The sequence below is a fragment of the Natator depressus genome, chromosome 3 (assembly GCF_965152275.1).
Source record: "Natator depressus isolate rNatDep1 chromosome 3, rNatDep2.hap1, whole genome shotgun sequence".
NCBI lineage: Eukaryota > Metazoa > Chordata > Testudines > Cheloniidae > Natator > Natator depressus.
Window position 1 is genome coordinate 31,345,448 of NC_134236.1, and position 13,170 is coordinate 31,358,617.

At 43.1% G+C, this 13,170-nt stretch overlaps 1 long non-coding RNA gene across 1 annotated transcript in view; it reads left to right on the forward strand.

Moving 5' to 3' along the window:
* Positions 1–8,772, forward strand: part of LOC141984584 (uncharacterized) — a 57,617-nt gene extending 48,845 nt beyond the window's left edge. The window contains exon 3 of the long non-coding RNA XR_012638754.1: positions 8,742–8,772. This is a non-coding gene — a long non-coding RNA (uncharacterized LOC141984584). The remainder of the gene's footprint in view (positions 1–8,741) is intronic.
* Positions 8,773–13,170: the final 4,398 nt, after the last annotated feature.

Below are 13,170 nucleotides of genomic sequence, written 5' to 3' on the forward strand. Positions count from 1 at the left end.
ATAACAGAAAGCAGCAGGAGCTGCAGGGAGAGAGAGGAGGAGGAGCCTCTTATGTACCTCTCTAGCACCTCCCGGAGCCTGTACTGATTAACACCAGCTTCTTAGGGAGCTTCCTGTTTCCTGCCGCTTCCCTGAACCCACTTGAGGAGAAGAATAGGCAGTCAACTGAAGTAGTAGGAGCCAGTTAGGCCCTTAAGACACTGATATCTTCCCTCACTCAGGCCCTGCTACCAGCCTGCTTATTTGTCCCCTTCAATTGAATGTTGAGAGCCACTATAGCTGGCACAGAACAGCACTTATGAGTGAAAGAAGAAAATGCCCCTCTGGGGCAGCATTCAGAAAAAGAGAGAGAGCAAAGGAAGCTTTTTTATCTAAGCAGGAAGGAGCTTTCCTGAGATACATAGACACAAATGTTCACCGTGAGCCTTCCGGCCCCAGTGAGGATGTGAGTGGTGAGGAGATGCCTGATCTTGCAGTTAGTCAGAGTGCAGGTGACCTGGCAGCTACTGCAGCATCCATATCTCCATCTCCAATGGATGTAACCATGCACATTCCTGAAGAAAAGTGTAGATCAGAGAAGAGTGTGGTGGAGGCACAAGAAACAGCTGCTGCTGAGTTTAGTTCCTTCAGTTTAGATGATCCAGGACTGTGGACCTACTTGAGCAGTAGCCTGAGGGACTTCCTTGTACTGCATGGGCCACAGCAAGTGAAAAACTTCATGTTCCCCAAAGAATGAAAATAGAAGTTTCCATCCAACACGTTACTGGCATGAAATCCCCAATGGTGACAAAGTGGAGAGGCCATGGCTTATGTACTCAAAAACCCAGAATGCTGCATACTGTTTTTGTTGCAAACTCTTCCAGTCTAATGTTGCTGACCCATTGGGTTCTACAAGAACAAAGGACTGGAAAAATCTGACAAGAAATCTGGCATTCCATGAGAAGGCAGCAAATCACCAAAGAGCATTCCATAGGTGGAAAGAGCTTGAGATGAGACGAAGGTTAAAGGCTACCATAGATGATCAGCATCAAGAGAAGATTGCATCAGAGTCTCTTTACTAGCAAAATGTTCTGAAAAGCCTCATTGCCATTGTGAGAATGCTTGCTACCCAAAACCTAACACTGCGTGGCACTTCAGATCAGCTGTATGTGCCAAACAATTGAAACTTCCTTAAAATTGTGGAGCTGATGGCTGAGTTTGATGCTGTACTCCAGGAGCATCTAAGAAGAGTCACCACCCACTACCTTGGAAAAAAAAATTCAAAATGAGATCATACAGTTACTGGAAACAAAAGTCAAACAGAAGATTGTGACAGATCTGAAGTCAGCAAGATATCACTCTGTTATTCTGGACTGCACACCTGACATCAGCCATACGGAACAAATTACTTTAATGGAGAGAGTTTGTGAGAGAGACAGCTTTTGAATTTACAGAGAGCTGACCTGAAGAAGAGCTCTGTGTAAGCTTGAAAGCTTCTCTCTCTCTCTCACCAACAGAAGTTGGTCCAATAAAAGATATTACCTCACCCACCTTGTCTTTAATTTTCTTGCCTGGTCACCCAATTTTGTAAGATTGCTTTGTAACTCTTCACAGTCAGCTTTGGAATTAACTTTCTTGAATAATTTTGTATTCAAATTTTGACACCTCACTGTTCACAGCCTTTTCCAGATCATTTATGAATATGATGAACAGCAGAGGTCTCCACTGTGAAAGCCAACCATTTATTCCTACCCTTTGTTTCCTATCTTTTAATCAGGTACTGATCCATGGGAAGTCCTTTCCTCTTATCCCATGACTGCTTGTTTTGCTTAAGAACTTTTGGTGTGGGACATTTTCAAAGGCTTTCTGAAAGTCTCAGTACATTATATTCACTGGATCACTCTGTCTGCATGCTTGTTGACACCCTCGGAGAATTCTAACAGATAGGTGAGGCATGATTTCCCTTTACAAAAGCCATATTGACTCTTCTCCATCATATAATGTTCATCTATGTGTCTGGGATTTCTGTTCTTTACTATAGTTTCAACCAATTTGCCTGGTACTGAAATTAGGCTTACTGGCCTATAATTGCCAGGATCACTGCTGGAGCCTTTTTTCGGCATTACATTAGCTACCCTTATCTGGTACAGTGACTACAGTTTGTAGTTCTGTAATTTCATATTTGAGTTTCTTCAGAACTCTTGGGTGAATACCATCTGGTCCTGGTGACTTATTACTGTTTAATTTATCAGTTTGTTCCGAAATCTCCTCTACTGATCCCTCACTCTAGAACTATTCCTCAGATTAGTCTGATTTAAAAACAATGGCTCAGGTGTGGGAGTCCCCCTCACATCCTCTGCAGTGAAGATCAGTGCAAAGAATTTACTTAGCTTCTCCACAATGGCCTTGTCTTTCTTGAGTGTTTCTTTAGCACCTTGATCATCCAGTGTCCCTACTGACTGTTTGGCAGGCTTCCTGCTTCTGAGGTACTTAAAAAAAGTTTTTGCTGATCATTTTTGTGTCTTTTGCTAGTTGCTCTTCAAATTGTTTTTTGGCTTGCATAATTATGCATTTACACTTGACTTGCCAGAATTTATACTTCTATTTTCCTCAGTAGGATTTTACTTCCAATTTTTAAAGGATGCATTTTTGCCTCTAACTGCCTCTTTTATTATGTTGTTTAGCCATGATGGCATTTTTTGGGTCTCTTACTTTTTTTTATTTAATTTAGTGTATACATTTAGTCTGAGCCTCTGCTATGGTGTTATTAAACAGCTTCCATGTGGGTTGCAGTCATTTTATTCTTGTGACAGTTCTCTTTAATTTCCTTTTAACTAATTTACTCATTTTTATTTAGGTTCCCCCCTTTTGAAGTTAAATGCTATTGTGGGGGGTTTCTTTGGTATCTTCCCCTCCACCCCCATCCCAAGGATGTTAAATTTAATTACATTATGTTTGCTATTACTGAATGGTTCAGCTATATTCACCTCTCAGATCAGACCTTGTGCTCCACTTAGGGCTAAATCAAGAATTGCCTCTCCCCTTGTGGGTTCCAGGACTAGCTGCTCCAAGAAGCACTCATTAATGATGTGTAGAAACTTTATCTCTGCATCCTGTCCTGAGGGGACATGTACCCAGTCAATATGGGGTTAGTTGAAATCCCCCATTGTTACTGAGTTTTCTATTTTTGTAGCCTCTCTAATCTACCTAAGCATTTCACAATCACTGCCACCACTGCTATCCTCTTATTATTCAAGCATGGAGTTTCTATCCATAGAGATTCTCTGGTACAGTTTGATCCCTTTAAGATTTCTGCTATATTTGACTCTGTGGCTTCTTTCACATATAGTGCCACCCCCTCACCAGCACAATCTACTCTGTCATTCCTATATATTTTGTACTCTGGTATTACCATATTCCGTTGGTTAGCATTATTCTACCAAGTTTCTGTGATGCCTAGTATGTCAATATCCTCATATAAGACCAGGCACTCAAGTTCACCCATCTTAGTATTTAGACTTCTAGCATCTGTATACAAGCATTTATAACATTTGTCATTATTTAGTTGTTTGCCATTATATGATGTAATTGAATGGGATTGCTGCTGTTTCAAACTGCTCCATGGTGTTGAGATCAACTGTTCTGCCCTACCTACCTGCAAAGGACCCTTTTTAAGGTTTCTCTTGGGCGCCCTCTTTCCTCACACCAGTTGGTTTCCACTTGACAGCTTCATGTGGGAGTCTGTGTGTTGGCATCCAAAGTACATGCCCCAAATATGTCCAGTGCTTCCTTCTGATTCTAGTGGAGAAGAGCCACTGGTCGGTAATTTCTTGGATCTCTTCACTAGTGACAGTCTCTATCTGGTGCCTAAAATATTTCATAGGTTTTTATATTCCAAGGTGTCTAGTTTTCTATCTAACATATTAATGGATCACCAGCTCTCACAGATGCATGTTAGCACTGAGATTTATGTTTGAGTTGAAAATTCTTAGTTTTGTTGTGGTGCTGTGTATCTCTGATGTTCACACATTGTTTAATGATATTTCCTTGAGGTCACTTCTTTCTCCAGGAATTTCTTGGCTAGTATGGTGTTGCCCAGATAAATGAACTTTTCTACTTTCTTGATGTTTTTGCCATCTAATATGATGTTACTGCTTGATGTCTGGGTTTCAAGGATATTTGTTTTGGCATAACTGATTTTGAGCCCTGCTTGGCCTGCTGTTTTTGCCCAGGTATCTGTAGTTTTTCTTTAGCAATTTACTATATTAGTTGCTTTCCACTTGCAACCTGTAAATGGTTTGTTTTTTAAAACCAGTTAAAACTAATAGGTCAATAATATTCTGGAATTCACGCTCCTCTTGTTAATGGGAATTTTGCACATTCAATGTGATGAAAATGTTACTTTTTTCTTGTATTACTATAGCTTAGTATGAATGATCAGAAGGGCTCATGGCTGCAAAATAATGAGTTGTTTTTCTGGTTGTTATGTACCCATAGTGTCTTGAAGTTCAAGAATGCCTGAGCTCACAGATCCTTTAATGTGGGGTTTGCTCACATTCCATCTGAGACAAAAACAACTAAATCAGATTTTGGGCTGCTTCTATCCAGACTTCTTCAGCTCCTGTAAAGATCACCTAGGTGAGGGAAAGAGAATCAGAAAGTGTTTATGTGATTATGTCTGCTACAGAAACCACTTTCTTAGCAACAGCACATCCTGTTCTGGAGGCACAGCCAGTAGCAACCCCACGTAAAAGTTGTAACCATACATCTCAGTTGTCCCTCGTCTTGAGGGACATCCCTCATTTTAGTCCCAAAGTGAACTCTGTTCCACACACATTTTGGATCTCCTCACTTTTGTTATTCACAATTGTTTACATCAGAGATAAAGAATCGTGAAACCGAGGCTCTACAAATAATTGTTTATACTGAAGGAAGGAATTCCACAGAATGTTAAGTTTCCTGCATGAATATTTATTTGTGTGTCTCTCATTTTGGATCTTTGTGAGGGAGCTAACAAGCTAAATGAACTAACCAGAGATACCTGGCATAGGGAGAGAACTGCAAGCAGCTGGTTCTTGATAAAAGAGCTAAAGGAGGTTTTGAGGGAGCTGATTCTGGGAAGTCTACAGAGGAGTAAGCTCTCAGCAGGACAACTGCATGCTAAACCCCAGGTGTATTACCCTCTAAGAACTCATAAAAAAGGAAAAGGACTAGACAAAGGAACCCTTTCGCTCTCCCAGGCCCTGAGGTTAGAGCCATCCCTTGGAACAGATTTTTGAGATTCTGAGCTTTACTTTTGAGCTATTGGCTGAATAAACCCAGATCCCTGTAAGGATGGCAATTGGACAAGCAAGTGTGTGAGTCTGTGTAAAACAGCCTGGAAGATGGAGAATAAAGGGCAGAGCAGAGGCATCCTGGCCACAAGAGGGCAGCTCATGCATCCACAGTCACACACTGCAGCTCACATTTAGAATTTGCTCGGTTGAGAGGTCTGGTTGTAACGTTCCCAAAAGAGCTGAAATTTAATTTTTTTTTAATTGTATGGATAACAAGGGAGATAAATGGAAAACGGTGTTCATCTACGAATCAGTAGGTCCAGCTAGTATTGAGGGAAATAGCAAATAAACCTAGTGTAACACTGACATATATTTTTGGAAAAGTCATAGGAAAATAACCAGTGAGATATGATTAAAGAAAAGCAAATATACTACTGGTCTTCAAAATTGGAAAGGAGAGCTGTCCTGCCAGTTACTGCCTTAGAAGTGTAACTTCGAAGTTCTAGCATTAGGAAAGCAATGGAAGAAAGGTGCAAGTAATTTTTCCCCCCCAGAAGATAACAGTAAGTAGTTTGGACTTATCAAAAGATATTGTGCTAGACAAGTGTAATTGTTTTTGACACGAACAACATTAGTGGATGAAAGAAGTGGTAGATACAATATTCATAATTTAGATGTTAGTAAAACATTTGACAGTCTCTCTAAAACATTTGATTCAAATTGGCTTGAATATGAATTCTGTCATGTGGATTGAAAACTTTGTGACAGACAGAAAACAAAGCAAGCTCATGATTATACAGCACCACCTATATGCAAGTGTTGCTCTGTCACTATAAAGGGTGGATACTTACTTACTTAGGCCTTACTTAAAGGTAATACTGATCCTGTCCCTGCTTTTGCTATGCAGTTCCCTAGAAGCCTATTTCCATTGGAAGGGAAGAAGTTATTCTGGCCAGCAAGGATAAGGGAAAAAGGAAAGATAGTTGTTTCCTTCATTCATATTGCATCCTGCTAATGCTTTAGCTACACGTTCCCATAGAATAGTGTGAAGGGGTGTCTACCTATATGGATAGTGAAAGGGTTAATGTGGACTTGAGGCTAACCCACCTGGCTGCACCCGAAGGGTGGGTCAGCCCTAATCCAAGATGAGTCCCAGCTGGGAGAGGAGCTGGGTGGTTAGAGAGAGGAAGTCTGGAGCAGAAGGGGGATGTAGGAAAAAACTCTGTAGTCACTCTATGATGAGAGCGAGTGGAGAGTCTGGGAGGGTCAAGGAGGAACCCGGGTAGAGAGCTGGCCCTGGGATCCTCTCCTAAGTAGCAAAGTCTGGCAGGAGGCCCGGAGATAAACAAAGCAGCCACCAGCGTGGAACAGGCTCTGGTAGTGAGCCCTGATAACAAGGCAGAATCTGGACTTCCAGGGACAGAGCACTGTGATGCATTCCCCTGAGGAACTGAGAGCCCCAGGAGGACAGAAGTGAATTTATATTTGTACTTTTGTTTCGGGATTTTGTTGGGGTGGTTCCAGGGGAGAGCCCCGTGGGTCCTGGCCCTGAGATAAGGGTGAATTTAAAGAGGTTGTGGGCAGGGCCGTCCCTAGCAATTCTAGGGCATTATGCAGCCCCCCTGCGGGGGGGTGGGGTGGGGTGGGCCCCCAGGCATCTGGGGGGAGGGAGCAGGGGGGCTGGCCCCAGGCCTCCACCGGGGGGGGGGGGCTGGATTGGGGGGGGAGAGGGGAACCACCCCCCAGCACTCACGGGTGGCGCGGCTGGGGCCGGGTTGCTGCACTTCCCGCCACTGGTGAGTGCAGGCCCAGCCCTGCTGCAGTCCTCGGGAGTGGAGGGGCGGGAAGGGGCGGAGCAGGAGCTGGAGCAGCACGCAGCTGCACAGGGCACCAGGACATGTGGTGCCCCAAATTTCCTGGTGCCCTACGCAGCTGCGTACCTTGCATATGGGTAAGGACGGCCCTGGTTGTGGGAGAGGCCAGCTGACAGGCTGTGGTAAGAAGTCGTCCAGGGAGGCAGCAACAAGGAGTCTGACTGAACCAATTTGCGCTGCTGGTTATAGGGTCCTTAAACTGGAATTTAGTGTAGTGAGTGGGCCTGGGATTCCCAACCAGCCATTGTGTGGTAAACCCCTGACAAAGGGATCATAGAATCATAGAATATCAGGGTTGGAAGGGACCTCAAGAGGTCATCTAGTCCAACCCCCTGCTCAAAGCAGGACCGATCCCCGACTAAATCATCCCAGCCAGGGCTTTGTCAAGCCTGACCTTAAAAACTTCTAGGGAAGGAGATAAGGATGACTGGGAGTCCTCAGCTGGGTGGGAGGACTATGGGGCCCAGAGTCAGGGCCGAAGACCTTTTGTAAGAATTGGGACTCTATTTGTTAGACTTTCTGTTACCCCCAAAGGGGTGGACTTCAGCATGAGCTGGCTGAAGGGCTAAGTCAAGAGAAGAGGGTGTGATGTTGTATGGAATATGTGGGACACTTTATAATATTGGTACCAAAAATATCATAAAATTGCAAGGAATCTGACCAGATATGCCATGTGAGGTATCTGTGAAAAGATTATGATTTGCCAAGTGTGATCTTGTTTATATGTTTGTATCACCTTATACAGTTAGATATGTGTGGTATATCTGTGTTTCCAAACTTGTACTGTGTTTCTGGGTGACACCCCCAGACGGATTGGCATCAGCACTGCCTAACCTGTTCAATGGCCCATCAAGGGTCATCAACTGTACAATGAACTAATTGAAAGGAATTAGGGGATACACTTTATGAGTCAAGAAGGCATGTGGTATGCTTATGGACAGAACTCTGAGGCTTTTCCATGCCATGTGCTCTAAAGCTTGTGTTTGGGGACACGGAAAGTACAAGCCACATGGGAAAAGAATATAAAAGGAAGCTGCATCATATCCATTTTGTCTTCATTCCTGCTTCTTACCTCTGTTCAGAGCTTCAGTTTGTAGAAAAGTTACTCCAAAGGACTGAATGACCCATCCAAGCTGTGGATGTGTTCCAAAGGGACTTTCAAGCCAGCAAACTCACCAATTCTGCTAAGAACCTTATATATGGACTTTGAAATCTCTGTATGTATCTGGGTGCTTTATCATTTAACAACTCTCTTCTTGTTCTGTCTTTTTTCTTTATAATAAACCTTTAGTTTTAGACACTAAAGAATTGGCTGGCAGCATGGTATTTTGGGTAAATCCAACCTAATATTGACCTGGCAATGTGGCTGGCCCTTGGGGGTCAGAAGAACATTTTGTATAGTGAGCAGAGTTTTTTAAATAACCGCTCACTAGACTGGACCTAGGTGCTGATTGGGAGCCAGAGACTGGAATGCAATAAGGGGGCGGTGTGATTTCTTTATTTAATTCCTTGATAATCAGTGTGGGAGATCAAAAGTACAGTTTGTGACTGGTTGGAGAGTCTAACTTCAGGTAAGCCACCAGTTTTGGGAGAATGTGCTCTCCTTTTGCAGCCTGCCCTGACTGTCATTTTCAGCGAGGGCTGCCCCAGGCACACCAGGTCACAGAGGGAGATCACTGCAGGTCCAGAGCAGCAGTCAACAGGGGGCACTAAATGAGGAGAGCCTGCTACACCATATCCAGCTGTGAGAGGACAGCTGCTATGCTCACCCAGCAGAAAGGGGGCACTCCAACAGGGAGTTCACTCTTCCACAAGCAACTAAAGCAAGGTAAGGGACAAGTTTTTTCTTTTAATTGGTACCTTGACATGACTGTATTGTTTATGGCTGATGCTCCCTGCATGGGTGAACACTGCTTCTCAGAAGATGGTGAGGGAAGCCCCAGGCAGCCTATCACACAGGGTCAACAGATATTTACAGGCAGCTGCAGGAGATCCCACCTCTGCTTAGCTTGGTAAGGCCACAGGAGAGGCCTTAACTGTGGGTGACTGTAGAGAGACAAGTTGGGTGAGGTAATATCTTATTGGACCAACTTCTGTTAGAGAGAGAGACATGCTTTTGAGCTTACACAGAGCCAACCTTACAAAGAGCTCTGTGTAAGCGCAAAAGCTTGCCTCTCTCTCCCCAACAGAAATTGGTCCACTAAAAGATATTACCTCACCCTCCTTGTTTCTCTAATATCCTGGGTCCGACATGGCTATACCAACTCTGTGTATAACAATGTGTGACCCTAGTCAATTTCAAATTGCTGTTGGTCTGGTCTGCTCTGCAAGAATGCCAGGAGATTATGCTGCTTTTAAGTCGTGCTGGAAGTTACATGGTGGAGGACAGAAATTGATGGCATGGGATCCACGGGCTTCCTGTGGCTCCCAATGTAAAGACATGAACTGAAGAGATGCAGCATCTTCAAACTCTCAAATGGGGAGAAATGCCTAAAGATTTTAAAGGCAATTTCTGCTCCTTAAGATTTTTCATTACTTCTCCCTCCATAGTTCCTACCCCAAAGGACATTCCCACTGCCTGCATTCCTTTTCCTTCTACCTCCCTCCTTCAATAGACTTGTCCTTGATCTGATATTCTCTCTTCCCTTCTTTGTCAGCCACCCTTAAGATTCCCTAAACCAATTTTCAGAAATGAGTTCCTAGAGTTCAGTTCCTAAAGCTCTATTCAGGGACTGATCCGACACCACTGAACACAGTCTGAGGTTTACAATTGACTTCGATGGGTTCAGGATCAAGCCAAAAGCAACCTGATTTTCAAAAATTCTGAGCCCCCATCAGCTCCGCCTGAGGCTGCTAAGATATTTTGTGGACTCTGAGCTCTTAAAAATGAGGCCACTTATTTAGACAGATGCCTAAATATGGATTTAAGAGCTGAATATTAATTAGCGGTCTAAATAAGTGGTCTTATTTTCAAAAATGCTGAGCACCCAGCAACTCCTATTGGCGAGCTGGAGTACTGAGTGCTGGAGGTAGAAGCCAGGCACTGAATCTGACTCGCTGCTGAATAGGGAGTGTTTGTGAATTGTATGCTGTGGGGCAGGTAGTGCAAGCTTGGGGCAAGGGTTTCAAACTCTGGTCTCTGGTTTTTGCAAAGTTACAAGTGACAGCTTGGCTCTGAGATCTCTGTTTTTTCTTTGGTGAAACTTTATGCAAAGAGTGGGAATGCTCTGAGTAGTGGATCGCATGATTAACCTGGTTTGTCTCTGTTCTGCATCCGCCTAAGAAATGCAGTGAGCAAAAGCTACCGTGTGTGTGTGTGTGTGTGTGTGTGTTACTAGTGCTGGAGCCACTCTAATGGGCTTATTATAAAAGGCTATTTTTCTTTTCTATATTCATTCCTAAGTGTTATGTTGCAACCTTTCAGGAAGATAAAACCATAAAATACTCTTCTGTGTGTATGCATGAACATTTTTCTTAAAATCCAGAACCCTAGTATACAAGAATCAAAGAGAGAAAGCAGGCTGTTTCTCTAAGACACAGAGGCTCAAGCTACTTTGCTCTACGCTGGCTCTTTGCGGACTGACTGCTGAAGAATCACCCAGATTGCATGCTTCCCTAAAGAGCCCCCTAGTCTGCAAGCAAGACCAGGAAACCCCTTACACTTAAAGTGCTAGCTTGTAATTTTAGCACAGTTTTCAATACACCACATTAAGTTCATTTATTCCCTGAACTATATGTCTTCTGTTCAGTTTTACTTAAATTTGTTATGCAGTAATAAAGTTCTCTTTACACTTTCTTGTCCAGTTTAATATACAAATTCAGCCAAGGTAACAGACTGACCCTGGGTATAGACAAAGGTTAAAGTGCTGATGCCATTAAATATATTGGTAATGCAGCAACTTGGGTAGAGGAGAAATGGCATGATGGTGAGATGGAATAGAGCAGGCAGTGTCCGTTCCTCTTGTGTCATGTCACATTCTACCTGATATCCCAGTATGCTTGAGAGAGTGAATGATGGAGACCGTAATATTTTCATCCAGTTTCAGGAACACTTAACAGACTTTCTGCATCTATTGGGAAAGTTCTTGTGTTCCTTATCCAATCTCCCCATTTCAAATACTAAATAGAGATGAGGCCATCACTAAATGCAATTGAAAAGTTCAGCCACACTTGTTTTCTAGCTTCAGGATAAAACTGGATCATCCCCTCTTTTGTCCTCTTAGTATGATGCCTGTTCTTCCAAACGTGCTTTGACTTCCGGCACAGGGCAGTTGTAAATTATTCTGGATATTTAGCCAATTCCTTAGGCTTGTTGTGACAAGTATCATCAGTGAAAATGTTTCTCTGGGCCGATGGTGTGATGGAAATGGCTCCGTGACCTTTACAGTTTCAGAAGATGGGGCAAGATATCTATCATAAAGGCTTAAGTAGAATGTGATGAATATTTGTGTCTTAAATCTGGTCCCTAATGACTGCTGTGCTGTCAAAGGGTGAAAGCTCCCTTCCAAATCATCCATCTGACACTGAACTGAGCTTTCAGGTACTGTGGCTCCCAGAAGGAGACATGACTGTTAATCTTTTTAAAGGAAGCAACTGGAGTGAAGCAGGAAAACTCAAAAGCTATTTGACCCAAACAAACCAACTGATATGTTCTTTTTCTGATAGATCCTCCAAGTATTTCACCATACTCGATGTCTCGCATCCTTCTTTTAAAGAGGCGAACACTTGCAGAAGCTGGTCGGAAGCTGGGCACTGGGTTCGGGGAAGAGATGCCAGAGAAAAGTATCTGTGATCCTCAAGGTACCATTTGGTCGCCAGTGAGGTATTCAGTGCTTTCATCTGAGACCCACTGGTACATAAGTGAAGTTAAAGGCAAAGTACAAGGTTGGCAGGTTCTTCTATATATCCGAAATGTAGGTTTTTCTCAGTCATAATGTGGCCAGTGGGAGTCCTTCCATTGACTTCTGTGGGCTTTGAATTGGGCTCATAGAGACTAAATCCTGGCCATATACACCAAACCCTCAGGATGGGTAGTAGAATGTAGCTGAATATACATCCTATACAAAGTCTGCCAGCACAGGAAAGGATGCCTATGAACAGCCAGCTAACAGCACAGTGTTTGCTGCTTCAAAGGGTGCACTGGGGTTGTGCCTCTAACCTATCAGAGCTGGTATTTTGTGCTAGGTATTTTTCTGCGGGATCACCCCTTTGTGTGTGTGGTTTTTTTTTTTTTTTTTAATACTGTGCCCTTTTGCTGAGGTTCCACTATTTGTAGCATTTGCTGTTTGTAGAAATATTCAAAGGAAAAAATATTCATGTTGGTTACTGAATTTTCTATCCAGCTCTACAATTTTACCATATATTTTTAGTTTAGTTTTTCCTTTTGGCCTTGAACTATGTAAGTTAAACTGAAGATGTGATAAATTTTCACTCATCATTGTTCTGAATACCTCAGTCCCTTTATCTTTTCCTTTTGGTTTCATGGCCTTATTCATTCACTCTCTCATTCCAGGGTTTCTTCTTTCTGCTTTGGTCACCTTTGTTTAATCTCTTAATTAGTGAACAGCATCCCAGGTGCCTTTGGAACATATGGTCCAACATTCATATTAATGGAACCCATACTAGGTATGATTGTTTCAGTAGAAAACTACTGCCAAGACTCATTCTTATGTAAGCAGAGTCAGGATGAGCTCTACCCTGACATGTGATGGTGAGTTGTGGCGGGTTGTGGAAAAGAACTTCAGGGGCTGATTTCATTTGCATAGGCACACCCACCCCACCTAGATGGTCACTTTGTCAGCTGTGGGATCCCCAGTTTCTCTGTTGTTGGAGCAGGAAGAATAAAGTGTTGTTATCCTAATTATGTGAATCAAAGACAGTGGAACTGTACTTGGCTTTTTGTTATGATGGAGGGAGTTGCCATCAACTAAGTAGCACTCACTAGGCAAGGGTCATGGGTTCCAAAACTCAATGAATGGAGAGAGGTTGGGGGCAGGTATTTGTAACTTGTGGTATGGGCCCCTTCTGAGGGCCTTAAATGC